The sequence below is a fragment of the Capricornis sumatraensis genome, chromosome 9 (assembly GCF_032405125.1).
Source record: "Capricornis sumatraensis isolate serow.1 chromosome 9, serow.2, whole genome shotgun sequence".
NCBI lineage: Eukaryota > Metazoa > Chordata > Mammalia > Artiodactyla > Bovidae > Capricornis > Capricornis sumatraensis.
The window spans coordinates 21040268-21065464 of record NC_091077.1 but is presented as its reverse complement, the minus strand read 5'-3'; positions in this window follow the sequence as shown (position 1 = coordinate 21065464).

Genomic DNA, 25197 nt, shown 5'->3' with positions numbered 1-25197 from the left:
CTGGACAAACATCCCGAGAATGTAAGCTGCTCCTCTCCCGTGGCCCTTGCCTGCCCGCCCTCCCTGCCTGTTCTGGAGGGACCTGCACTCTGGGGTCCTGCCCCTGCCTGGACAGAGTCAGACACAGAGGCCTGAACACACCTGACATGTGTCATGTTAACCACAGCAAAGGGGACCACCCTCCTGGGCCTCAGGCCCCCATCCTGCAGAGGGGTGGCTGGCTTGGCACTCATACTCTTGGCTGGTGACTCACGGGGGGCCCAGGGAGGACCCTGACCCTCACTCTGGCTGTGGGGCTGGTTTTGGGAGCTGGGCATCCAGGGAGAATGGAGAATGGGCAAGTCACAGGGCGGACATTTGACAGGAGCCACACAGCAGGCTCGGGGCTGGGATGCGAGCACACGAGCGGTTCCACCAGGGGCAAAGGTGGGCAGTGCTTCTCCAGGCCAAGGGACGCCAGACTGCCAGCACCCCCAGAAGCAGGGGAGCACAGAAGGCACCCCACCTCAGCAGAAGCTGCCCTGCCCACACCCTGACCTTGGACACTCAGCCTCCAGCCCTGTGGGGGATAAGTCCCGGTTGCTTAAGTCCCTGGGTTTCTGGTGCTGTTCTGGGCTGCCCCAGACAGCTCAGCAGGTACCATTTTCAGAGCTGGTGAGGACCATGCAGCAGAAGAGAATGAGATTCCAATACTATAAATGAAGAATCTCAAACAGAGAGAAGCGGGACTTCCCTGGCAGTCCAGTGGTTACAGCTCAGTCTTCCAAGGCATGGGGGAAAGTTCGATCCCTGGCTGGGGAGCTAAGATCCCATATGACTTGGGGTCAACAAACCGAAACAAAACAAAAAACACAAGCAATATTGTAACAAGTTCATTAAAGACTTAAAAAATAGTCCACATCAAATAAATAAATAAATACATAAAACAGAAAAGTTCCTAACGTTTTCATCACCTCAGAGGTGGGAGAACTTCTCTTGGATTCCCCCACCTGACTCCCAGTCCACCCACCAGTCTGCTGATGGCCTTTATTCTGCCTTTCTTTCAAACTCAGTTTGACTGCCATCTCCTCCAGGCAGTCTTCCTGGCTTGGCTTTGCCCTGATCATACTGCCTTAGTGCCACTGCCTCTCCAGCCACTCCACTAGGCTACATTAGGACTTTAAGCAATCTTTGAACCCCTGGTGTCCTGAGCAGACACTTGATAAGTGTTTGACAAACTATGAAGCGAGGAGTGGGAGGGATGTGTGTGGGGAGATGGGTGGCACATGCCGCAGCTGATGCCACCCCTCCCCCCATCCCATCTTCAGCCTCGGCCCTCAGCCCGTGACCACTGCCCCTGTCTGCACAGGAGAGCTCTCATTGGCTCAGACGCCTCTCCCCAGTTCTTCAGGGTTCATTTCTCATCCCATCTTTAGCCCCAAATCAGGCCATGAGGAAGATTCAACATGTAACGTGTAGACTAGTCTCCGTGGTTCCCCACATCAGAAGTGCAATCTTGAACAATCCCAGCCTCGCAAGCCGTGAATCTATGGTGTGGACTCTACCTGCTCCCAACAGGGTTCGTCTTAAGGACAGAGAATCCCCTCCAAATGAGACTAGAGAAAAAACAACCAAAAAGAAGGACAATCCAGGTGACAGAAGGGTAGGGAGGTAGGGAGGGGGCGGCCTGGATGCCAGGTGGCAATCTTCTCACTTGCAAATTGCCCAGGAGGGCTCCCCGGAGAGATCAGCGGAGTTCCCAGACCACAGGAGGGTGAGAACTGGCCTCTGCGCCTCCCTGGAGATCCTTGAGACACACCCCGCATCCCCCCATGCCTGGTGAGGTCCCCTCACTGACTCCTCATTCAACAGATGTTGGCTCAGAGGGATGAAGCTCTGCTCATGGCCAGCACAGCTCTGCGGGGTGAAATCCTGAGGGTTTTCACATGCTCATATGTCACTTTTCAACACGTGCTAGGGGAACAGTGAATGTTTAGGGAGATGGGGAGGTGTGGGAACAGTCTGTGGAGGGCCCGGCATGTGGCTAGTGCCCTGCTGAGCACCTGATGTTCCCATAACTCTCCTTAACGTGGATGTGGCATCTTCCTAGGGGACTCCTGCATCCTCTCTGGTTGGAGTTAGGACTGTGGTCTACGGGATTCCCAGTTCCCCACAACAAAATGAAATGGTAAAATGGGAAATACTTTGTCACAGGTATGAGGGACAAAACCATGAGGTCCTTCATATATAAAGATTTTCAATTAAGCAATGAGAGATGAACGAACCAACTTAATGAATATGGGGTCCTGGATAGGATGGAAAAGGGAAAAAGTTCATTAGCGGGAAAACCAGTGAAATTTGAATCGGTTCTATGCTTTAGGCAGTAGCACTGCAGCAAGACTAGCTTCTCAGCCTTGATCAATGTTCTATGACTATGGAAGAGATGTGGCCCAGGGAAGCTGGGTAAGGGTGTAACGGTGCCCTCTGTACTGCTGTTTCTGCACCTCTCCTCTAAGTTGCAAACTATCTCGAGATGAGATTAAGATGGTGCAGTGGAAGGACATGTGCTCATCTTCTCCTGCCAGAGCACCAAAATCACAACTAGCTGTTGAACAACAGGAAGATATTGGAACCCACCAAAAAAAGATATCCCACATCCAAGGACAAAGAAGAAATCACAGTGAAATGGTAGGTAGTATAGTGAAGTCGCTCAGTTGTGTCTGACTCTTTGCAACCCCATGGACTATAGCCTAGCCTACCAGGCTCCTCTGTCCATGGAATTTTCCAGGCAAGAGTACTGGAGTGGGTTGCTATTTCCTTCTCTGGGGGAATCTTCCCAACCCAGATATCTAACCTGGGTCTCCTGCATTGCAGGCAGATGCTTTACCATCTGAGCCACCAGGGGTAGGAGGGAAACAATTTTGATGAAATCAAATTCTATACTCGCTGGGTGGGCAACTCACAAACTGGAGAACAATAATACCAAAGAAGTTCTTCCACTGTTGTGAAGGTTCTAGGCCCCACATTAGGCTTCCCAGCCTGGGGATCTGGCCAGGGGACTGGGAATCCCCAGGGAATCTGACTTTGAAGGCGAGAGGGATTTGATTACAGAGCTTCCAAAGGACTGGGGCAAACAGATACTCTTGGAGGGCATGAGCAAACTATCTCAAAATCTTCAAAATGAACTGTTGACAGTGAACATAGGGACTTCCCTGGTGGTCTAGTGGCTCAGACTCCAGGTTCCCAGGGCAGAGGGACCAGGGTCGATCCCCGGTCAGGAAACTAGATCCCACATGCTGCAACTAAGACCTGGAACAACCAAATAAATAAAATTATTTAAAAAATAGATGATAATAGATAGATGACAAATAGATGACAGAGAGACACAGATAAATAGAGATAGATGAGGCCTCGTGTTCTGCCAGCCCCCACTGGGCATTGTCCTGTCGCAGCTGTACGTCCTCCAGGGCCACTCACCACTCCGGCCTGGCCTCTCTGCACCCTTCCCACATGCTGCCATTCTTCTGGGCCCAGAGCCTGACTCCATAAATTTCAGGTGTGCTCCTGGCTGTCTCCTCCTTGGCACTTTGGACATTCGGGGCCGGGTCCTTTTCTGGGGGGTGTCCTGGGCACTGTAGGGTGTTGAGCATCCACCCCCCACCCGGATGAGCACAGGCATAGCATCCACCCCCCACCCGGATGAGCACAGGCATCTCAGCCACCTCAGGATCACCAGGTGAGGCCCCCACAGAGCTGGGGGCTTCACCACGGCTGACCCACAGACCCAGGGGGAGACTGGGACTGGACCCTTTCTGGGCTTCTCGATCTGGACCAAACCCTTTCCTGATGGGACTTGGGTCTCTCTTGCCCCTGGACCTCACCTGCATCCCCATGCTGCTTCCTCTACCTGGGGAGGGCTCTGGTGCTGACATGCTGCCCCAGTCCTCAGCAGACAGATGGATGGATTTCTGTGATAAGAACCCCAGCTGCCTTGGAGCTGCAGCTGAAGTCTGGGAGTGTCAGGGGACCAAGAGGAGCTATTGCCTGGGCCTGGGAATGCCAGGGGCCTGGGTTCTGGGCTGTTATGACGACAGGGAGCTGGGCCTCTGGGGAATAGGATGTGCAGCCACCACCCACTGACTACTGACTGGCTGGGGGCTGCAGGTGAGAGTCTGCCCTGGAGGAAGGGCAGCACAGAGGGGCTGCTGAGTCACTCTGGGGCTCGTGGCATTTCACCAAGGTTATTAACTCGAGGCAGCGTCCTGACAATCACTGTGGTGATTGTAAAAGGACCAAGAGGCTGTCTCAACTTCCAGGAGCTTGCGGGAGGAGCATCTGACTGCTGCTCATGAAACAGGACTCAGAAATGGCAGGAAGGCTCCATGCTGATCTCCTGGGGGCAGGGAGGTTAATCTTAGTCAGGGTGTCTCCGCCAGGCCCTGCTGACCAGAAGGTTCTTCTCTGTGGGGGCCATCCTGGGTTCTGTGGGGTTTAGCTCAGCCTCCCTAGCCCCACAGCCTCAATGCCAGCAGTTCCTCCAGTGCGATGAGCACAGATGTCCCAGACACTGCCCAGTGTCCTGGTGTGTAGAGTTGCCCGGGGCAAGCCTCCTGCTAGGTGATGGCCAGCCTCCCCTCACCTTGCCCTGCCTCCCCTACCATACACATTGTGAATTGGGTCAGCATCTGGATCAAACACATCAGGGTTAGAGAGAGGGTGAGGGGCCTGATGCTGGGCTCTGGGCTCAGAAGGAAATAAGGTCAGGAAGACTGATGACTCAGAGAAAGTGCAGGGAGGGGGAGGTGGGGTGTGCTCTGCCAACAGGCTCCGCTGGCTCCTCTCTGGGGAGCTGGGTGCTGCCTGCTCCTTCCTGGAAAACTCAGAAGTGCAGATCAACCCCAGATAAGGAGACAAGGACGGTCCCTCACTGCAGGATTTCGTGGAAGGGGAGCTTGATTAGATCAGCATCTCCTCCTTCTTGGTGCCCCTCCCACACACACACTTCTCCCTCCCACACACACACTTCTTGGGGCAGCACCCCATTTGGTCAGCAGACACTTATCAATGACCCCCTCTCACTTTCCTCTGCCATTTCGATCTGTTTCCTGAGTAAACGTTCAGGAAGGAAGAACCATGGAGGCCAGGACCCCCATCTTCACTTCCTGGCTCAAGGCAGGCAGCAGGGTCCCCCACCTGGCAGAGAAGCGGGTGGGGAGCTGAATTAGCACCCAGAGCACTGAGCTGGTGGGATGCTTCCTGGGACCAGGGGGCAGGGCACGGGTGCTGGACAGAGAGGGGCAGCGGGGGAGGGATGGGCAAGATGCAGAAGGTGGTATCTTTGAGCAAAGAAAGAGACACATGGGGCATGCTCAGAGTCTTGTTTCTTGTGGTTGGAGGAGATGTCTGCAAGCATGAGAAGGTGGGGTGACAAGAAGTGAGGAGGGGTGGGCTCGGAACTGGGATCTCAGTGTGAATGCACGGCTCCTCTAGCAGGTAAGTAGGTAGATAAATAGAGAGTAGATGATAGGTGGATGGCAGACAGACAGATGGTTTTTCCAGCAGTCGTGTATGGATGTGCGAGTTGGACGATAAAGACGGCTGAGTGTCAAAGAAATGATGCTTTTGAACTCTGGTGCTGGAGAAGATTCTTGAGAGTCCCTTGGACTGCAAGGAGATCAAACCAGTCAAAACTAAAGGAAATCAACCCTGAATATTCACTGGAAGGTCTGATGCTGAAGGTGAAGCTCCAATACTTTGGCCACCTGATGTGAAGAGCCGACTCATTGGAAAAGACCCTGATGCTGGAAAAGATTGAGAGCAGGAGGCGAGTAGGGCGACTGAGAATGAGATGGTTCAATGGCATCACTGACTCAATGGACACAGATATGTGCTCCAGGAGACAGTGAAGGACACGGAAGCCTGGTGTGCTGCAGTCCATGGGGGTCACAAAGAGCTGGACAGGACAGCAGCTGAACAAAGATAGATAGACAGTAGATAGATAAATAGATAGATGAATAATAGATGATAGATAAATAGATAGATGATATAGATAGATGGATAGGTGCCAGATATTAATAGATAGAGAAGCATACATACACAGATAGATGACCGATAGATAGATAGGTAAGTACACAGGTAAGTAGACACAACCAGCCACCTAGAAGCCATGACACCTCAAAGGCACACGACGAGGCTGGTCCATCCCCACACACAGGTTGATAGTCTCTGTGAGTCTCTTCCACTTGGCACAAGAGGCCCCTACGAAGATCCCTGTGCCCGTGGAGCAGCAGACCTCTTTCTTTCTCTGCATCCAGTTATAGGATCCTGACCACATGCCAGAAGTTCTCACTGCTTGTTCACTAACACCCAGCAAAACGGGAGACTCAGGTGATTCTTGACAAGTTGCTCGTGCCCACATTCAACTGAGAGGGGAATGGCAGGGAAAGCCCAGACTGGACCCCATCTGGCCCACTGCTTGCTTTGTAAATAAAGTTTTATTGGAACCCAGCTGTCTACATTCCTTTACAAGAAGTTTCTGGAGGCTACATGGCAGAATTGCATAGTGGTGACAGAGGCCTCCTCATCTCCAAAACCAAAATCAGTTGCTCCCTGACCTTTATGGGAAAATTCTGTGGACCTCCGGGTGGCTGGCAGCTCTCAAGGGCGCTGAGAGCATGACCGTTCCTCTTTTGCTGGAGGCTTCTGGCATTTCTGCTCCGTGTTCACAAGGGGACTACCGAGTCGGTGCTGCCACACTGAGCTCAGAGAGAGGACATGCCAGAGGCCCCGCCCTGCGCTGCGCTCTCCTGGATAGCAGCCTCCACACACACGGTCCCTTTCTGGGCCCAGGGCCACCCATGGAGGCTGCCCATTCTATAAGGGTTTAGCCACACTCTTCCACTCAGCTCCTCACTGTCTTCTGTTTTTAATTTCTGCTTTAAAAAAAGGAATTTCAAAGAACTTCTGTAATCATTACAGATTCACAGGAAGTTGCAAAAACCATGCACAGGAAATCCTGTGGACCCTTCTCCCCACCTCCCCTAGTAGCAACAACTTACAGTTGTAGTTAGTATCATGATTAGTGTGTTCATCCTCTTGGATTGCAGGAATAATAGTACAGACTGGGGGCTTAAAGCACAGTCATTTCTCTGGTTCCAGACGCTGGAGTCTGAGAGCAAGGTGCCAGTATGGCTGGTTCCTAGTGAGGGCCCGTGTCCTGGCCTACAGATGGCCACCTTCCGGCTGTGAACTCGCACAGCAGAGAGCTCTGGTCTTTCTTCCTCTACTTGTTGTTCAGTCTCTAAGACATGTCTGACTCTTTGTGACCCCAGGGACACCAGGCTTCCCTGGTGTTCACCATCTCCCAAGTTTGTTCAAACTCCTGTCCATTGAGTCAGTGATGCTCTCTAATCACCTCATCCTCTGCCACCCCCTTCTCCTCCTGCCTTCAATCTTTCCCAGCATCAGGGTCTTTTCCAGTGAGTTAGCTCTTCACATCAGGTGGCCAAAGTATTACAGCTTCAGCTTCAGCACAGTCCTTCCAATGAATATTCAGGGTTTATTTCCTTTATGATTAGTTGGTTTGATCTCCTTGCAGTCTGAGAGACTCTCAAGAGTCTCCAACACCACAGTTCAAAAGCATCAATTCTTCAGCATTCAGCCTTCTTTATGATCCAACTCTCACATCCATATGTGATTACTAGAAAAAAACCACTGCTTTGACTATATGGACTACGGTAGCAAAGTGATGCCTCTGCTTTTTAATACACTGTCTAGGTTTGTCATAGTTTTCCTTCCAAGTAGCAAACATCTTTTAATTTCTGGTGACTGCAGTCACCATCTGCAGTGATTTCCTCCACGAAATATTAGCAAACTGAATGCATGAAACATATGTAAATGATTCTATGTTGGTTTAACATCTGACAGTCAGGCCACACACTACAGGTCAATGGAATAAAGGGTGAAACCCATGAGATCGTCTCAGTAGGATGCAGAGGATGACGGAACAGGTATCTGCATTTCTCATAAAAACACTCCCTAGACCAGGATCAGGACTGGGAGGGGACTTGCTCAGCCTGACCAGGGCACCTGTGCAGACCCTGAAGCCACCAGGGTGCTCACAGTTCAAGACTGCACACCTTTCTCCAAGACCAGGGGCAAACGGAGGATTCCTACTCTCATCACTTCTATTTGACGTCTACTAGGAGTTCCCACCATGGCAGTTGGGTGGGAAAATGAAATAAAAAGCATCCAGATGGGAGAGGAGAAGGAAAAGCGTGTTTGCGTGCAGATGAAATGATCAGGTACAAACTGCACAGCAGTGGACAGCACACAACCTGCCCCTGAGAGAAACCCAGCTGCCCTTGGAGCCACGAGTCTCTCCTGAGCTCGGTGGGGGCAGGGGCATGGGCTGGTGGGGGCGATGAGGGTCCTGCAGAACTGCGACTGGGTTTTACAGCCTCCTCAACTCCCTTGGGACGACCAGAAGGGCATCAGATGAAAAAGTCCTACCAAGATTGGCCCACAACAGACTCTACAGATGGACAGGTAGTAAATAGACCTCGGAAAACACGTCATGAGGTTTTCGGGTTTTGTTTTGAAAGTCAACAGCTACCCAGAGCCCAGCAGGGTAGGTCAAAGAGCCAATTCCTTGGCTGGTAATGGGGTGGGGACAGAGGGAAGCTGGAGCCAGATGCCGGCCCTGTGGGAACATTGTCCTGTTGGGGCTGTATTTCTTCTCCATAGTCCTCTGACTTTTGCTCCCAACTGTCTGCTGACGTATCTGACCTTGGCTGGTCCGTGGGAACCCCAAACTCCGGGGAACCAGACCGTCTGGTTGAGTGTTCTGAGTCCTGCATCTTGGGAACACCTCAGCCCTGGCCAACCAGGGTGGGTGGTCACCCTACCATCTCCCCCAGGGGATCCCCCTTTCCCTCTAGGCTCCCAGCTCCAGGCTGGGGCACCATCAGCCTCCTGGGGTCTTAGGTGAGACCCTGACATCACAGTGTTGTCCCGCTGCCAGGCCTCCTGCCACGTGGCTCCTCCCACCTGTCTCAGCCTTCCTGCATCATCCCTGCCTCTACTGCCTGAATCCTGTCCTCTCCTCCTGTGTCCAGACCATGGGAGCAGGAAGGGAAATAAAACATTGATCTGGCCCCCCTGGGCCCTGAGCACAGACAGTTGTATGATGTTTATGATCATTTAGCACAGGGAACTATAGGCAATATCCCGTACCATAAGGGAAAATAATATGAAAAAGAATGCACATGTCTATGTATTGATATATATGTATAACTGAATCACTTTGTGGCAGAGTGGAAATTAACACAACATTGTAAAGCAACTTCTACTTCAATAAAAATCAATCTTAAAAATTAAAATTTAAAAAGTAACAGCACTCACAATGCAGCATGGATGAACAACAAAATCAGAGGAGTTTCAGAAGCCTGACACAAAGGCCATATAGCATGTGATTTCATTTACATGAAGCATCCAGAATAGGCAAATCCACAAAGAATGGGTTATTGAGTCCCAGGGCCTGGGGGGTAGGTGTGAGTGACTGCTAATGGGGACGGGGTCTCCTTTAGACTCCGGGGGTGATGAGAATGTGCTGGAAGTAGATGATGGCGATGGTTGTAAATTTTGTAAATATACTAAAACTGTTGAATTGTACATTTAAAATGGTAAAGTTTATAGTATGAAAAAAATTTTTTAATGTTTTTTTTTTTTTTTTTTCAAAAAAAATTTTTTTTTGGCTGCTCCATGTGGCTTATGGGATCTTAGTTCCCAGATCAGGGGTTGTACCTGGGTCCCCTATAGTGGAAGCTCAGAGACCCAACCACTGGACCACCAGGGAAATCCTATAGTATGTAAATTTAAACTATATAATATTGTTAGAAAATAAATGATAGGGAACTACATTAGCAAGAAGTCAGGCTCTTTATTCAAATGAATTTTCTGGATGTGTTGATCTTTTAAAATATCATTAAAAAAAAAGATCAGAGGTGCTATGGGAGAATCAGAACAGGTAAGGGAAAACAGGAGGGCAGTTTTCAACTCTATTGAGCACAGAATCGTTTTCACATATTTTATAGATGAGAAAACCAAGGCTTAGAAATGGCAGAATTATGTGAACTGTATGTCAATAAAGCTGTCATTCTTCATCATTCCATCCATCTATTCATCCATCCACACACACTTGAAATGGCATTTTTACTTGAAATGGCATTTTTACTCGAAATGGTAGAATTGCAACTCAGGACTTGCAAATGATGTTCCAATACTATTCTTACCCTTTAAAAATATCAATATCTATTTTATTTTTCAAAGTTGAACACGATTCTTATTAGTATGTTGTTCCCTGGAAGCCTGGTACACTTGGTAACCTAGCAACGCAACATCTCTCAGAGGATAAGGCAGAAAATTATCCCTTAGCATGCTCCACTCACAATTGTTGGGAACCAGTGATGCAGAGGGCAAAAATAATCATTCCTCCTCACCATCTTTTACAAGATTTGTAAGGAATACTCCTAGGTGCCCACATTATTTGCCAAAACTCTGCTCCATCTCCACTCTGCCCTGCTCTGCTTTCTCTCGTAAGATGCTAGTGATGCAAGCAGGACCCAACATCGGTGTTCCATAAAACCCATGAACTGCCCCCAGCCCATGGCTCTCAAGGATGGGTCAGGGTTGCAGAGCTTCAGGGCAAATTTTGCTTTGCTGAAGCTAGGCTGAAAAGCAGTGGTGGTATTTAAGAGGAAAAACATGCTTCTTCTTTATGCTTTCGTGGTATAGCCTAGATTTTTCAGTATATTGTCATTTAAAAGAGAAGTTAATTGACTTTTTTTAAGGGGGAGATTATAAAGGACCAAGCATGTGACCTGGAATTCCTCTCTCTCCCAACTCCTGGACAGGGCTATTCAGCTACAGAACCAATGTAGAGGAAAAGTTTTCCCCAGGGCTAATGACTAAAAATTCTCTTTTATATCTGGGAGCTTCAGGATGGGTGAGAACCATAAATAAAGTCAATAAAAAGGCAGAGAACAAACTAGGAAAATTACTCACAGCATATGTAATGGACAAAGTGTTAGTGACCATCATATGTAAAGAATACCTACAAATGAATAAGATGAAAGTCTCAGGAAAAATAAAATACTTAATGAAGAGATACAGATAACTGAGAGAGAGAGAGAGGAAGAAAGAAAGAAAAAGAAGGAAGAAAAAGGTGATCAATATCTTTAATGACCAAATAAATGAAGATTAATACATCAAATTAATCATTTGATGATTGAGACATCATTTTTCACACCACTGACTGGCAAAACTTTTACATTTAATTACTAACCATCATTAAAGTGATAGAAGCTTTGTAGAAGGTTATTTCTCAATGACTAACTCAGTTTTAAATGTGTCAGGTGAGGTGGGGGGGGGGCACATGGGAAACCTCTGCACCTTCCCCTATGAACCAAGTGTCTTAAAAATAAAATCTATTGAAATAAAAGGAAATGGCAACCCACTCCAGTATTCTTGCCTGGAGAATGCCATGGACGGAGAAGCCTGGTGGGCTACAGTCCATGGGGTTGCAAAGAGTCGGACACGACTAAGCGACTTAACTTTCACTTTCTAACATTCAGGGCATACTTATTGTTATTGACAAAAAGTGATAGGCAAAATATACTGTTAAATTTTTGTTAAAGGCAGAAAAGTAGAGTTGTTGTATTTTTGTTTTGCTTTGAGAAAGATCACCCTGTCATGGGACATGTTTCTAGCAACAGGGCAGACTCCATTGCTTCTGTCTCCCCTCCTGTAAAGCCCAAGCAATACTCGATGAAAGAAAACTAACACCCTGGGCTCACAGAAAGGAAGAAAACTAGCAGAAACTCAAGATGTGAGAGGACTGGGCATCTGGGTGGTAGGAGGTGGTATCTCCACTGCTAGGCCAGAGCCCAGGAGCTAGGCTCAGCCACCTTTGTGTGGCTACTGTGTTTATCATCTTTCTCTTTCTAATTTGTAGCCTTAGGTTTTCAGATAAATTGTGAAGATAGTATAGAGTCTTCATATACTCCATACCCAGTTTCCCTTACTGTTAATTTCTGGCATCAGCATGGTAGATTGGTCTTAATGAAAGAACCAATACTGATACATTATTATTAACAATAGTCCATATTTATTCAGATTTCCTTAGCATTTCCCCAATGTTCTTTTTCAGTCATAGGATCCCACCCAGGACCAGATGCTATACTTAGGTGCTGCGATGGTTAATTTTAATATATATATATATATATATTTAAAAGGCCAGGACCCCCATGGGGCCACATCCTCAGGGGAAGAGATTAGACAGAAAGTCCACCAGGCCGTGCAGAGATGCAGTAAGACACTGCTTCCATCTGAGTCTATGGGCTTCCCTGAGGATTGGATGCCAGAATCCTATTCTCACCCCCAGGTGGCTTAGAAACTGGAACTAAGAAATCAACCTATAAAGTGGTCCCAAACATCTGAGGAACCTACCAGAACCCAACCACTGTAAAGGGCATACCCTTAAGCCCAGGCCACCCAGGATTCTCCCAGCCAAAGCTTGGGACCACAAATGCGCAACACACCCAGCATCTTTACACACCCCTGCCTCCGTGGGTACCCAAGCACAGGGAAGTCTAGAAAGAAGGGCCAGAGGTGAAAGGGGAACAGTGATGGATGGCATTTAGTTAACACATTACTCTCATCTGGCCTTCCACTTAACTTTTCCCATAAATTATCCAATTTCACACTCACAACATCTCTTTGATCGTTATTATTCCATCGAACAAACAAGGAAGCTGAAACACAGCAAAACAAAGAAACGTGCTCAAGACTCATAATTAAAATTTGTGGGCAAAATCTAGACTGGACACTTGGCCCGCTCTCTGTCCCCCGTCAGTGACCGTCAGTTCCTGTCTGTGCCATGCTCTCAACCGGGGTTAATTCAGGGTAGTGGGGCTTGCCATTAGAGATTTCCACTTTCTCATGCCTGTGTTGTTTATAAAGACATTTTCTGAATACTGTCAGGATGATTCACTTATTCAACTACTGCTCTTTGCCATAGGTGTCTTTTATTTGGCATTTCATTCAGCTTTCTGAATGCCTATGACAGTATTAAATTACAAATACCATCACTGTTGTCGTGTCCAACTCTTTTGAGACCCCATGGACTGCAGCCCACCAGGCTCCTCTGTCTATGGGATTTCCCAGGCAAGTACACTGGAGTGTGTTGCCATTTCCTTCTCCAGGGGATCTTCCCGACTCAGGGATTTGTGACCATGGAGCCTCTCCTGAAGCCCTATAAATACATTCTTGATGGTGGGAGGGTGGTGGAACTCGATTCCCGGGGAGGTGAGAAAAATCTTACTCGTTTTATGCATGAAGCGTAGCTGTGCAGACAGCGCAGAAGCAGTTACGCAGTGTTCCTGTGCTGTCAGCGTTTCACAGGTCTTCCATGAGGAGAATTTTCCCTCGTCAGCTCTTGGATTACCAGAACTTCAATTTTTCCCAATAATGATCAACCTCCAAAGGAGAACAAATAAGGTTTTTGTTTTTTTTTTTAAAGAAAAAAACTGAACTACAGTTGATTTACAATGTTGTGTTAGTTTCAGGAATACAGCAAAGTGATTCAGCTATATATGTGTGAGTGTATACATATATATATTATTCTTGTCCATCATTGCTTCTTACAAGATATTGAATATAGTTCCCTGTGCTCTATAGTAAATTCTTGTTGGTTATGTATTTTATATTTATTGCTGTGTGTCTGTTAATCCCATACTCCTAATTTACCCCTCCTCTCACTTTCCCTTTGGTAATCATAAGTTTGTTCTCTATGTCTGTGAGTCTTTTTCTGTTTTATAAATAAATTTATTTGTATCATATTTCAGATTCCACATATTACTGACATCATCCGATATTTGTCTTTCTCTGGCTTAATTCACTTAGATGAGAAACTCTAGGTCCATCCATGTTACTGCAAATGGCATTATTTCATCCCTTTATGGCTCAGTAGCATTCACTGTGTGTATTTACTGTATCTTCTTTATCCACTCATCTGTCAGTGGACACTTAGGCTGCTTCCATGTCTTGGCTATTGTGAATAGTGCTGCTATGAACACTGGGGTGCATGTATTTTCGAATTAGTGTTTTATCTGGAAATATATCCAGGAGTGGGATTGCTGGATCATGTGGTAGCTCTATCTTTGCTTTCTTAAGAAACCTTCATACTGTCCTCCATAGTGGCTGCACCAATTTTCATTCCTGCCAACAGTGTAGGAGGGTTGGACAATTAAGGTTTTAAAAAGTATCACATGGGGTGGGAGGGAGGTTCAAGAGGGAGGGGACATACATACCTATGGCTGACTCATATTGATACATGGCAGAAACCAGCACAATATTGTAAAGCAATTATCCTCCAATTAAAAATAAATAATTTAAAGAAATCTATTTTGCTATGCTGGTGCCTGCTGCTAAGTCGCTTCAGTCGTGTCCGACTCTGTGCGACCCCATAGAGAGCAGCCCACCAGGCTCCCCCATCCCTGGGATTCTCCAGGCAAGAACACTGGAGTGGGTTGCCATTTCCTTCAATGCATGAAAGTGAAAAGTGAAAGTGAAGTCGCTCAGTCATGTCTGACTCTTAGCGACCCCATGGACTGCAGCCTACCAGGCTCTTCTGTCCATGGGATTTTCCAGGCAAGAGTACTGGAGTGGGGTGCCATTGCCTTCTCCGATATCTTTTTTTTTTTTTTTTTTGCTATACTCATAGGGGAAAACAAAAATGCACCAATGGACTTATGGCATTTAGATATACAATGAATTCTCATCCACTACTCGCCTCATTCTTTTTGATGAGCAATTAGGACAAGCAAATCTAACAAGCCTCTGGGGGTGGAGAGTGATAGTGAAAAACAGAAAAGCAAACAGCAGGTTGAGAGGACACTGATTTATACGGAGCCAGTATCACTTCTGTATTAACTTACGTTTATGTGAAGGAAACAAAAGATACAAGCTGAGCTAAAAGGTCATCTCACTACAAGCTGGAATATGTCTTGTTTCTAAAAAGCTTCTCCAAAAATGGGAAGTTGAGTTTCCAAGGAACATTTCCACTGAATTTCGGTGAGGAAGGGGGGCCACGAGGAGGGGAGGGGAGGGGGGAGGGGAGGGGGAGGGGGAGGGGAGGGGGAGGGGAGGGGGAGGGGAGGGGAGTGGGGAGGGGGAGGGGAGGGGAGTGGGGAGGGGAGGGGGAGGGGAGGGGAGGGGGAAGGGGGAGGGAGAGGGGAGGGGAGGGGGCGGGGAGGGGAGGGGGGAGGAGGGGTGGGGCCGGAAAACCCGAACGTGGCGCGAGCACAAACACCACGTGGTGCTCTGCTGGGGGGCCAGCTGGCCCGGGCTGACCCCGTGGAGAGCTGCACTTTTCCTTGCTGTCAGTCTTCTCGAGAATCTACGCTGGGATCTGAGGTTTCAGTTTCACCAAAATAAATCCTGCGCTGGCCCAGCCCTTCCTCGATTCATCCAAATAAACCAGGCCGGGTTTCTGAGAGCATTTCAAGGGGAGATGGGCGCAGCCCTGCCGGCCTCCGGAATGCAGGATGCGGGAGCTGGCAGACAGGCCCTCAGCCCTCAGCAGCCCTGCATGCCCCGGGGGTACCAAAGTTCCAAAATTAGGGGAAGTCTGGGAATTTCTCTAAGGCTGTGGAGTAGGTTGTTCAGCAGGGTTTAGTCTGGGCCATCAAAGTTCAGAAACAACATAGAAGCACTTGAAGGAAGGGAGGTGGTGGTTTCCCCACTCCCACACCCCCTCTCTGCCCCACCCCCCCTCTCTGCCCCACCCCCCGGGGACACCTGCCTCTTGTATTTTTTAAGGCAGGCTTCTTCATTGGTTAACAGCCCTCATGGGATAGGAACAGTGTTCTCAGGTGGACACTCAGGGCGGGTCATCCTCTGAGGGGCATTCTGGGCACTGTAAGGTGTGGAGCAGCCTCGCTGGCCCCAGCCCCTTGATGCCAGGAGCCCACTCTGGTCATGACAACCATAGACGTCCCAGACATTGCCCAGGGTCCCCTGGGGGCCAGTCCACCCAGGTGAGAGCCCTGGTCTAGAAGAACTCATACTTGAACAAGCAACTGGCCTCTGTGGATTCAGCTCAAGGAACGCCCACAGTGAAACTGCTGAAAGACTGGTCTGGGGACTCCTTCTCCCCAGTGATCCAGCCCTGGTAGGCCAGTCAGTCCCTCCTGCATCTCCTGAGGCTGTGCAGTCAGTGCTCCGGTGGGTGCTTGCCACTTGGCACCATGCATGGGTTAAGGCACAAAGGAACAGTGTGGAAAAAGGGCACAGCAACGTGGGGAAGTCTGGCTGACACCCATGGAAGCCATCAATGACCCCCTGTTACTCATCCGTGTCCTCCTTGATCAAGATCCTTCAAATGACTTGGGAAAATGTCAGCCAGGAGTTTAGAAAAACAACTGACAAAGGAACTGAACTGTGGCCTCCAAGACCGTAATAAGGTTGGAAATAGCATTCTCTCCTTGGAACTCCAAGCCTTCCAAGGTCTAGTTCGGCCTTTTCGTGGCCTTCAGGTTGGGCTGACCGCTTAATGAAAGTCCCTAATGCATTTACAACAGGATGCAATCCAGGGTCCTCCCTGGTGGTCCGGTGGTTAAGACTCTGTGATCCCACCGTAGAGGTCACGGGTTTGATGCCTCGTCAAAGAACCAAGATCCCACACGCCATGACATGCCATGCAGAGTGGCCAAAATAAAACCAATATAGAAATCTTAAAAAATAAGATGCAATTTGCAAAAATTTAGATTACTACAATTGGGAGCAACTTGTGTTTAGGGGCGGGGGTGTTAAGGTGTGTCTCATTTGAGCGTTCAGCATCATGAATTCAATTCAATGACTATGAGCGGGACTGAAAGCACGATATGAGGGAAGTTCTGTAAATGGAGCAGAGAGGAAGTCCACCCACCATTCTGTGAAGGCACTCACAGGGGACACGCCAGAGCAAGATGGTAATGCCCAGTTAAGCGGCCCCCATTCAGTCCCTGTTCCAGACACTCTCAGGGTAAAAAGCTTTGCACTGTGTGATGACCACTTCTATACTTACTATTTTTAACAGCACAGCCCTTCAATGTAAGCCATCTGCTTCTGGATGTAGATGAGGTTACAGCCGACTGTTCTGACAGTGGAGGGAAAACAGGCCATGTCAAACTCACTGAGTGATAGGTCCCATGGGACATTTTGCCTCATCTCTGTTTTAACATTTTAAAAGATAACAAGTAGAGGAACACTTCTGGCAGCTGAGAACACCAACTCTAGAAGAGTCAGTTATCCAGTCCAATCTCTGCTGTCCAGTGGCTGTGGGAGATAGGGAAACAGAATTGGAATGAATCTCCTGGTGTCTTGCCTGTAAAATGAAGCCAGTAGTAGCATTTACCTTAAAAGGCAAATGAGGAAAAGATCTCTTGGAACTGTTATTTCAGGGATCCTTGCACTTTCTGGTTGTGGGATCCATTTACACGCTTAAAAATGATTGAGGCAGGACTTCCCTGGTGGCCCAATGGCTAAGAGTCCACGTTTCCAACGCAGGGGGCCTTGGTTCAACCCTTCGTCAGGGCACTAGATCCCACATGCTGCAACTAAGACCCAGGTGCAGCCAAATAAATAATAAATAAATATAAAAAATGATTAAGGTCGCATGTGTGATAAAATTACAAGACTCAAGCACAACTGAGTGTGTGTAAAATCAGTGAAGTCTGAATGAGTTTTGCGGGCTGTACCCATGTTGGTTTCCCAGATTTGATATTGTACTTCATTTATTCAACATGTTAATGCTGAAGGAGGGGACTTGCCTGGCGTTTCAGTGGTTAGTGCTCTGAGTTTCCACTGCTGAGGGCATGGATTCAACCCCTGGTTGGAAAATTGAAGTGACATGGCCAGAAAAAAGAAAAAAAAAGTTGGAGGAGGAAGGAATACACAGGACCTCCTGCCCACTTCTTTGCAACTCCCTATAAATCTGTATTTAAAGATCAAAAGTATGGACTTCCCTAGTGGTCCAGGGGCTAAGCCCCATGCTTCCAACGCAGAGGGCCCAGGTTCCATCCCTGGTCAGGAACCTAGATCCCACTTGTTGCAACTAAAACTTGGGACAGCTAAATAAATAAATATTTAAAAATAAATAAATAAAAAAAATTTTTAAGTACATGCAGGTGAAACCGTCTTAGACCCAACACCAAAAGCACAATGACACAAGGAAAATAATAGATAAATGGGAAGACTTCATCAAAGTTCAAAGTATTTGTGTTTCAAAGGACACTGCAAGAAAGTGAATAGACAACACACAGAATGGGACAATATATTTGCAAGCCCTATCTATGGATGAGGAACTTGCCTAGAAAAATCACACATATGTACATTGTCATGATGATAAAAAGGTATTGGGGAGGGCGGGCATGATTTGGGGTTCAGGGAGTATTTGGGAACCCTGTATTTCCTCTCAATTTTGCTGTGAACCTAAAAATGTTCTAAAAAATGTCTATTAAAAAAATACATGTATTGAGGACTGCAGACAGCTCGTGTTAAAAAAAAAAACTATCTCTAAAATTTTAGCGGACTACATTTTAAATGACAAGCCTTTCAAAAGCAAAAATGTGTTTTTTAGGGAGAATAGTGGTATTTGCTGCAGTTTGCAAATTTCTTCCGTGTGTGGCTTAACGGAAGACAGTTGGATTCTCATACCAGCTCCTGTGTTCAATCTGTTGTGACATCAGAGCCATGTAACCACTGGAAAACGGCACACACATGTGCAAAAACGCAGGTGACACAGGCCAGGGGTGCTGAGCCCTGGGACACTACCAGGGAGAACCGGCTGCAGGATCTCAGCTCCAGGTCACCGCTGGGAAAACAAGCTTGGAATTGGCACCAGACCTGCCCAAGTCCACCATGTGCAGCTCAAGTCCCCTGGTAGATCTGGGACCCTGTGTCTCCAAAGACCTTGGCCGTGGGTAGGCAGCCCCAGACCAACCATGCCTCAGTTCAATTGGGCCGACCACTGACACCTGGTGTTTCCTAGCTGAAATGATGGAGGTGCATGCGTGCTAAGTTGATTCAGTCATGTCTGACTCTTTGGGACCCCATGGACTGTAGCCCGCTAGGCTCCACTGACCATGGGATTCTTCTCCAGGTAGGAATACTGCAGTGGGTTGCCATGCCTTCCTCCAGGGGATCATCCTGAGGTTTTGTAGGTTCAGGCACCTCCATACAGGATACGCCTCTGTCACCCTAGCCCTGCCCCAGCGTCCCCACTGCTGGGCAGCAGGGAAAGAGGCGCCTGCAGAAAAGAGAGTGAGGTCACCTGCCTTGGCCAAATGCCGTCAAGGAAAAGAAAAGACAGTGGGAATCCCAAAAGATCCTTCATGCTCCTTCCAGAAACTGTGAGAAGCGTCTTAGGAGGTGTCCCCAGGAAGGAAGCCCGCTGGGCCCAGACATAACTCTGATGGAGGCTGAATCACCCACCAGCTCCGGCTTCACTCTGCTCCCTCTGGGCCATGGGGAGAAACAGTTGGCAGAAAAGAACAGTCTGTGTGAGGGGCCCGGGTCACCCCAACCACGAGTCCTCGAGCAGATGGACAGAGATCGCGGGTGGCTGCCAGGACATCTTGGGCTGGGGCCCTGGAGCCTCTGAGCGCAAACCACGAACAGCCACCTCTGATGGTATTCTGGGAATCTAAATGAGTCCCAGATGCCAGGCTGCAAGCAGAAGCTGGTCTCGACTCGGGCAACCGGCCACCCCTTTCCTCTTTTCTAGTTTTCCTTAGGCCAGAATTGCCTTTTATAGCCAGATTGATACTCAACAACCCAAAGAAGTTAGAAGGAGACAGTGGCAACAGCTGAAGGGTAGGACCTGGGAGGACAGGCCAGATCGAGGATGGAACCTGGACCCTGTGTTCTGGGACAAGCGCTGGGCACAGAAGCGCTGAGAGGTTGGAGGTCAAGGGTTGGCGAGGGTGAAAGGGCAGGGCGGGCATCCTGCTACCAAGAGCAGGCCTGCTGTGTTCTTTCCACCCCACCAGGCTGCAGATGGAACCATGGGGGCTCTCAAGAGAAGCCCAAGGAATCCAGCCATCCTGGACTGGGAAATGCACTTGCTGGACCATGTTCTCAGAGCCTGGATCTGAGACGGACCAAAACTACACAAGGGCTCACGCTGGTGGGGTGGCGGCTAAATATAAGGAAACTATCTGGAGAATACAGCACTGCTTTTGGGAGGATAACGTACATTTGTTTTTACTCACTGTTCACAGATATTTTGTTTGTTTGGTTGGTTTTTTTGTAGTGCATTAGAGCTGGGAGGAATTTCAGAGTCTGCCTCACCTAGATTCATTTCACAGCTTCCCAGGTGGCACTACTGGCAAAGAACCCACCTGCCGATGATGCAGGAGATGTATGAGATCAGGGTTGGATCCCTGGGTTAGAAAGATCCCCTGGAGAAGGAAATGGCAACCCACTCCAGTATTCTTGCCTGGAGAATCCCATGGACAGAGGAGCCTGGTGGGCCCCAGTCCATATGGTGGCACAGAGTCCCACACAACAAAACGACTTAGCACACACAGAGATTCATTTCACAGGTGGGGACCTGAACTTGAGAGGGAGAGATGTTTCTTTTTCTCTTCTCTTTTTTCTTTTTGGAGGTGGGGGGTGGAAGGCATAGAGCACAGCTTGCAGGATATTAGTTCCCCAACCGGGGATTGAACCCACACCCTTGGCAGTGAGAGTGCAGAGTCCTAACCACTGGACCACCAGGAACCACTGAGATCCCAGAGAGGGACGTTTCTTTTTTGAGGAACTGAATGCTTTTTATTCTGAGCCTCTGAACCTTGGCGAGACTTCTGCCACCCTCCACTTCTCGCCTCAAGGGGCTGCGTCTTGCTCCCACCACGTTCAGGAATGGAGTATGATCTAATGTTTAGTTGCTCAAAGTACTGGAGCTTCAGCTTCCTTGTACTTATGACTGCTCTAAGGGCCCTCCAGGATAATCGCTTCATCTCAGAAGGCTTAATTGAATCACACCTGCAAAATCTTTGCCTGCTCAGGTAGCAGACTCAAGGATTCCTGGGATTTATTTGTTTTAAAAAATATTTATTGAATATTTTTGGCTATATATTATCTCCAATATGTTGGAGATCAGATGGCATCTGAGAAATATGCCAATATGATTTGGCTGTATTGGGTCTTAGTTGCGGCACATGGACTCTCTAGTTGCGGTGCACAGGCTTAGGTGCCCTGTGGCATGTGGGGTCTTAGTTCTCCGACCAGCGATCAAACCCATGTCTCCTGCATTGTGAGCCATATTCTTAACCACTGGGCCACCGGGGAAGCCCAGATTCCTGGGACTCAGGACCTGACATGCTTGGGGGCCATTCTTCAGCCCACCCGAAAGTCTGTTTTCAGGGCAAACGTGTGTGCTAACAGGAATGCCCCCGTGCCCAGAGCCAGGTGGGCTCCACAGGCACAAAGGCAGCTGATGATGGTCGCACAACACTCTGGATGTGGTGAACGCCAATGGATTGTCCACTTCAAAAAGATCAAAATGGGGGGCTTCCCTGGTGGCAAAGTGGCTAAGACTCCAGGCTCCCAAGGCAGCCTCTTCAGGCTCCCCTGGTCAGGGAATTAGATTCCACATGCTGCATCTAAGACTGGTACAGCCAAATAAATAAATACATTAAAAAAAAGATTAAAATGGTAGAACTTTTTTTAAAATGAGAGGGGACTTCCCTCAGGGTCCAGCAGTTAAGACTCAGCACCCCCACTGCAGGAGGCACGGGTTCGATCGCTGGCAGGGAACTGAGATCCCGCATGCCCCGCGGTGCAGCCAGAGAAACGAAAAGAAAACTGAAGACGGCAAATAAAATGTGTCCCGGCTCAGCTTCCCACCCAGGGCTCAGCCTGGCACAGGGGAACCACTCCGGTAGCACCCCCTTCACTTCCCTTGCTGATACCGACTGCAGTGGGAGACAGTGGGGTGTCAGGATTAACCTGTGGTTACCACTAAAAACAAGTTAGAGGTTATCTAGGGAGCAGCCGGAGACAGCCTGGTCTGCAGCTGCAGCAAACGGTAGCAAGCGGGTTCCTCCCTGGCTGGCAGCCAGGCAGCATGCATGCACATGGCACGTGGGACACGGCGGAGGTGGGGCCAGGAAGGTCGCGGGGGGCTCAGATGCATCACCGGCAGCCCCTCAAGGGGCTCCTGAGATCAGATGGCATTTGAAAAAAGGTGACACTGAGCCTCCTGGCTGCCTGGCCACCGCGCAACACAAACCACCTCGGTTTCAACACCTAAAAGTCAGAACAGTTTGCAGGTGGTGAGGAGGTGGAGAGGAGGAGGTGAGGGGGAGGGAGGAGGAGAAAAACCGAAAGGCGAGAGCGAGATCTGATTCAGCAAAGGCTCTCTGCCCACAGAGGATCTGCCCCGTGACAAATAGAAACTCAACACCAGGCAAGGGCAAACTTGCGAACTGAGATGACAAACGGGACCTGGGCAGCTTTCTGTGTGTGTGTGCATGTGTGTGCGTGCGTGTGCATACACAAAGTCACACACACGGCAGGGGTAGGGGGAGGATGGATATTCCTACGGGGGTGGCCTAGCCAGCACCGAGGGAGCCGAGGATACAGTGCATCGGCTCCGGAGTGACGCAGGTTTGCGATGGGACGCAAGCAGCTGGCTCACATGGCCCCAGTGTTGGCACACGTGTGTGGTCCTAGACTCAGACCCATGTCATGAGGCAGGGATCCTGGTGGAGTTTCCCTTCCACCAGACATCCCAGGCCAAGGCACTCAGGGCCTCCTCTTCTCCTGTGAGGAGCTCAGAGGGAGGGTCCCCAAGTACCTCCTTGGGGGGACAGAAGCGAGGGACACAGCAGCGCGGGGGTCTCCCAGGCCTGCAGTCTGCCGGCACCCTGTGGGCCAGCACCATGGCCTTCGACGGATGCCTGCAAGCCTGTGAGCACAGCCCGGACCTGTATGCTTGTTCTAAAACCACACCTCCTCCTGCAAACTTTTTCAGACTTGAGGTGAGGTTGTATAAAATCAGATTCAGCCTTCGAAAGTGAACATTCCAGGGGCTTCCCTGGTGGCTCAATGGTAAAGAATCTGCCTGTCAATGTAGGAGACACAAGTTCAGTCCCTGGTGTGGGAGGATCCACCTTTTGGCTGCTGTGAACATGACGTACGTGTATCCGTTTGAGTATCTCTTTGATTCCCTTGCATACACACCTACGCGTGGACTCTCCTGGTCACCTGACTCCTTTATCACTTTTCCTTCCCTGAGATGCTCCAGACCAGGCCTCCTCACCCTGCAGCTGGCTTTTGGGAAGGTAACTCCTTTCACTGGCAAGTGAACTTCTGATAGGCATCTACATGACCTGGGGTGAAGGGGGTGAGGATCGTAGGAAGGGCATCCCCCCAAAAAACCCAGTGATTAAGATAAATAATATCTTAGTTAGGGACTTTGGGAAGGTCATGTACATACTGCCATATTTTAAATGGATAATCAACAAGGACCTACTGTATACCACATGGAAATCTGCTCAGTATTATGTGGCAGCCTCGATGGGAGGGGAAACTGGGGGAGAATGGATACAAGTATATATATGGGTGAGTCTCTTCTCTGTTCACCTGAAACTATCACAACAATGTTAACTGGCTATCCTCCAAAACAAAATAAAAAGTTTAAAATTTGAAAAAAAAGATAAATAATATATTCATATGCTGTTGGGACTTGCCTGGTGGCACAGTGGTTATGAATCCACCTGCCAATGCAGGAGACATGGGTTTGATCTTTGGTCTGGAAAGATCCCACAAGCCCTGGAGCAACTAAGCCTGAGCACCATCACTACTTAAGCACACACCCTGGAGCCTGCGCTCTGCAATAAGAGAGGCCACTGCAATAAGAAGCCTGCCACCGAAACTAGAGAAGGCCCATGCAGCAACCAAGACCCAGTGCAACCAACAGTAAATTAATTGGTTTAATATATATATAAATGTAAACATTTTAAAATGTTAATGCCAGGAGTAATATCAATAACCTCAAATATGCAGATGACATCACCCTAATGGCAGAAAGCGAAGAGGAACTAAAGAGCCTCTTGACAATGGTGAAAGAGGAGAGTGAAAAAGCTGGCTTAAAACTCAATGTTCAAAAAACTGAGATCATAGCATCAAGTCCCCATACTTCATGGCAAATAGATAGGGAAACAATGGAAACAGTGACAGACTTTATTTTCTTGTGTTCCAAAATCACTGCAGACAGTGACTGCTGCCATGAAATTAAAATATGCTTGCTGCTTGGAGGAAAAGCTATGACAAACCTAGACAGCATATTAAAAAGCGGAGACATCACTTTGCTGACCAAGGTCCATCTAGTCAAAGCTATGGTTTTTCCGGTAGTCATGTATGGATGTGAGAGTTGGACCATAAAGAAAGCTGAGCACCCAAGAATGTGAATATGAACCTTTGAAGCATCAGCTTTGGAACTGTGGTGCTGGAGAAGAAGACTCTTGAGAGTCCCTTGGACTGTAAGGAGATCAAACCAGTCAATCCTAAAGGAAATCAACCCTGGATATTCACTGGAAGGACTGATGCTGAAGCTGAAGCTTCAATACTTTGGCCACCTGATGTGAAGAGCTGACTCATTGGAAAAGACTCTGATGCTGGGAAAGATTGAAGGCAGGAGGAGAAGGGGGCAATGGAGGATGAGATGGTTGGATGGCATCACCAACTCAATGAATGTGAGTTTGAGCAGACTCTGGGAGATAGTGAAGGACAGGGAAGCCTGGCATGCTGTAGTTTATGGGGTCACAGAGTCAGACACGACTGAGCAACTGAACAAAACAACAAAGCTCCTGTTGCGGGCGCTCTGTGTTGGTGAGGCCCTTAAAACCGTCCCGGCATGTGAGTATTAAAGGAGGAGGCCGCTGGCCTCACCTCAAGTCAGCACAAGTTCCCTCAGGGAACTTTCCACCACTCGCCAACCTACAGGGCTTCAAGGAAGCTCATCAGCACTTTCTTAGAAAATTATCTGTTCTGCAGGTGGCACCAATAGGCACCTCCCTCAGCCCTGCCTGGCTCCAAACAAGTGCTCCATTGATGTGGCCAAGTCAGGCCCACGTCCCAGGAGCCAGAATCCCAGGACGCAAGGTAGGA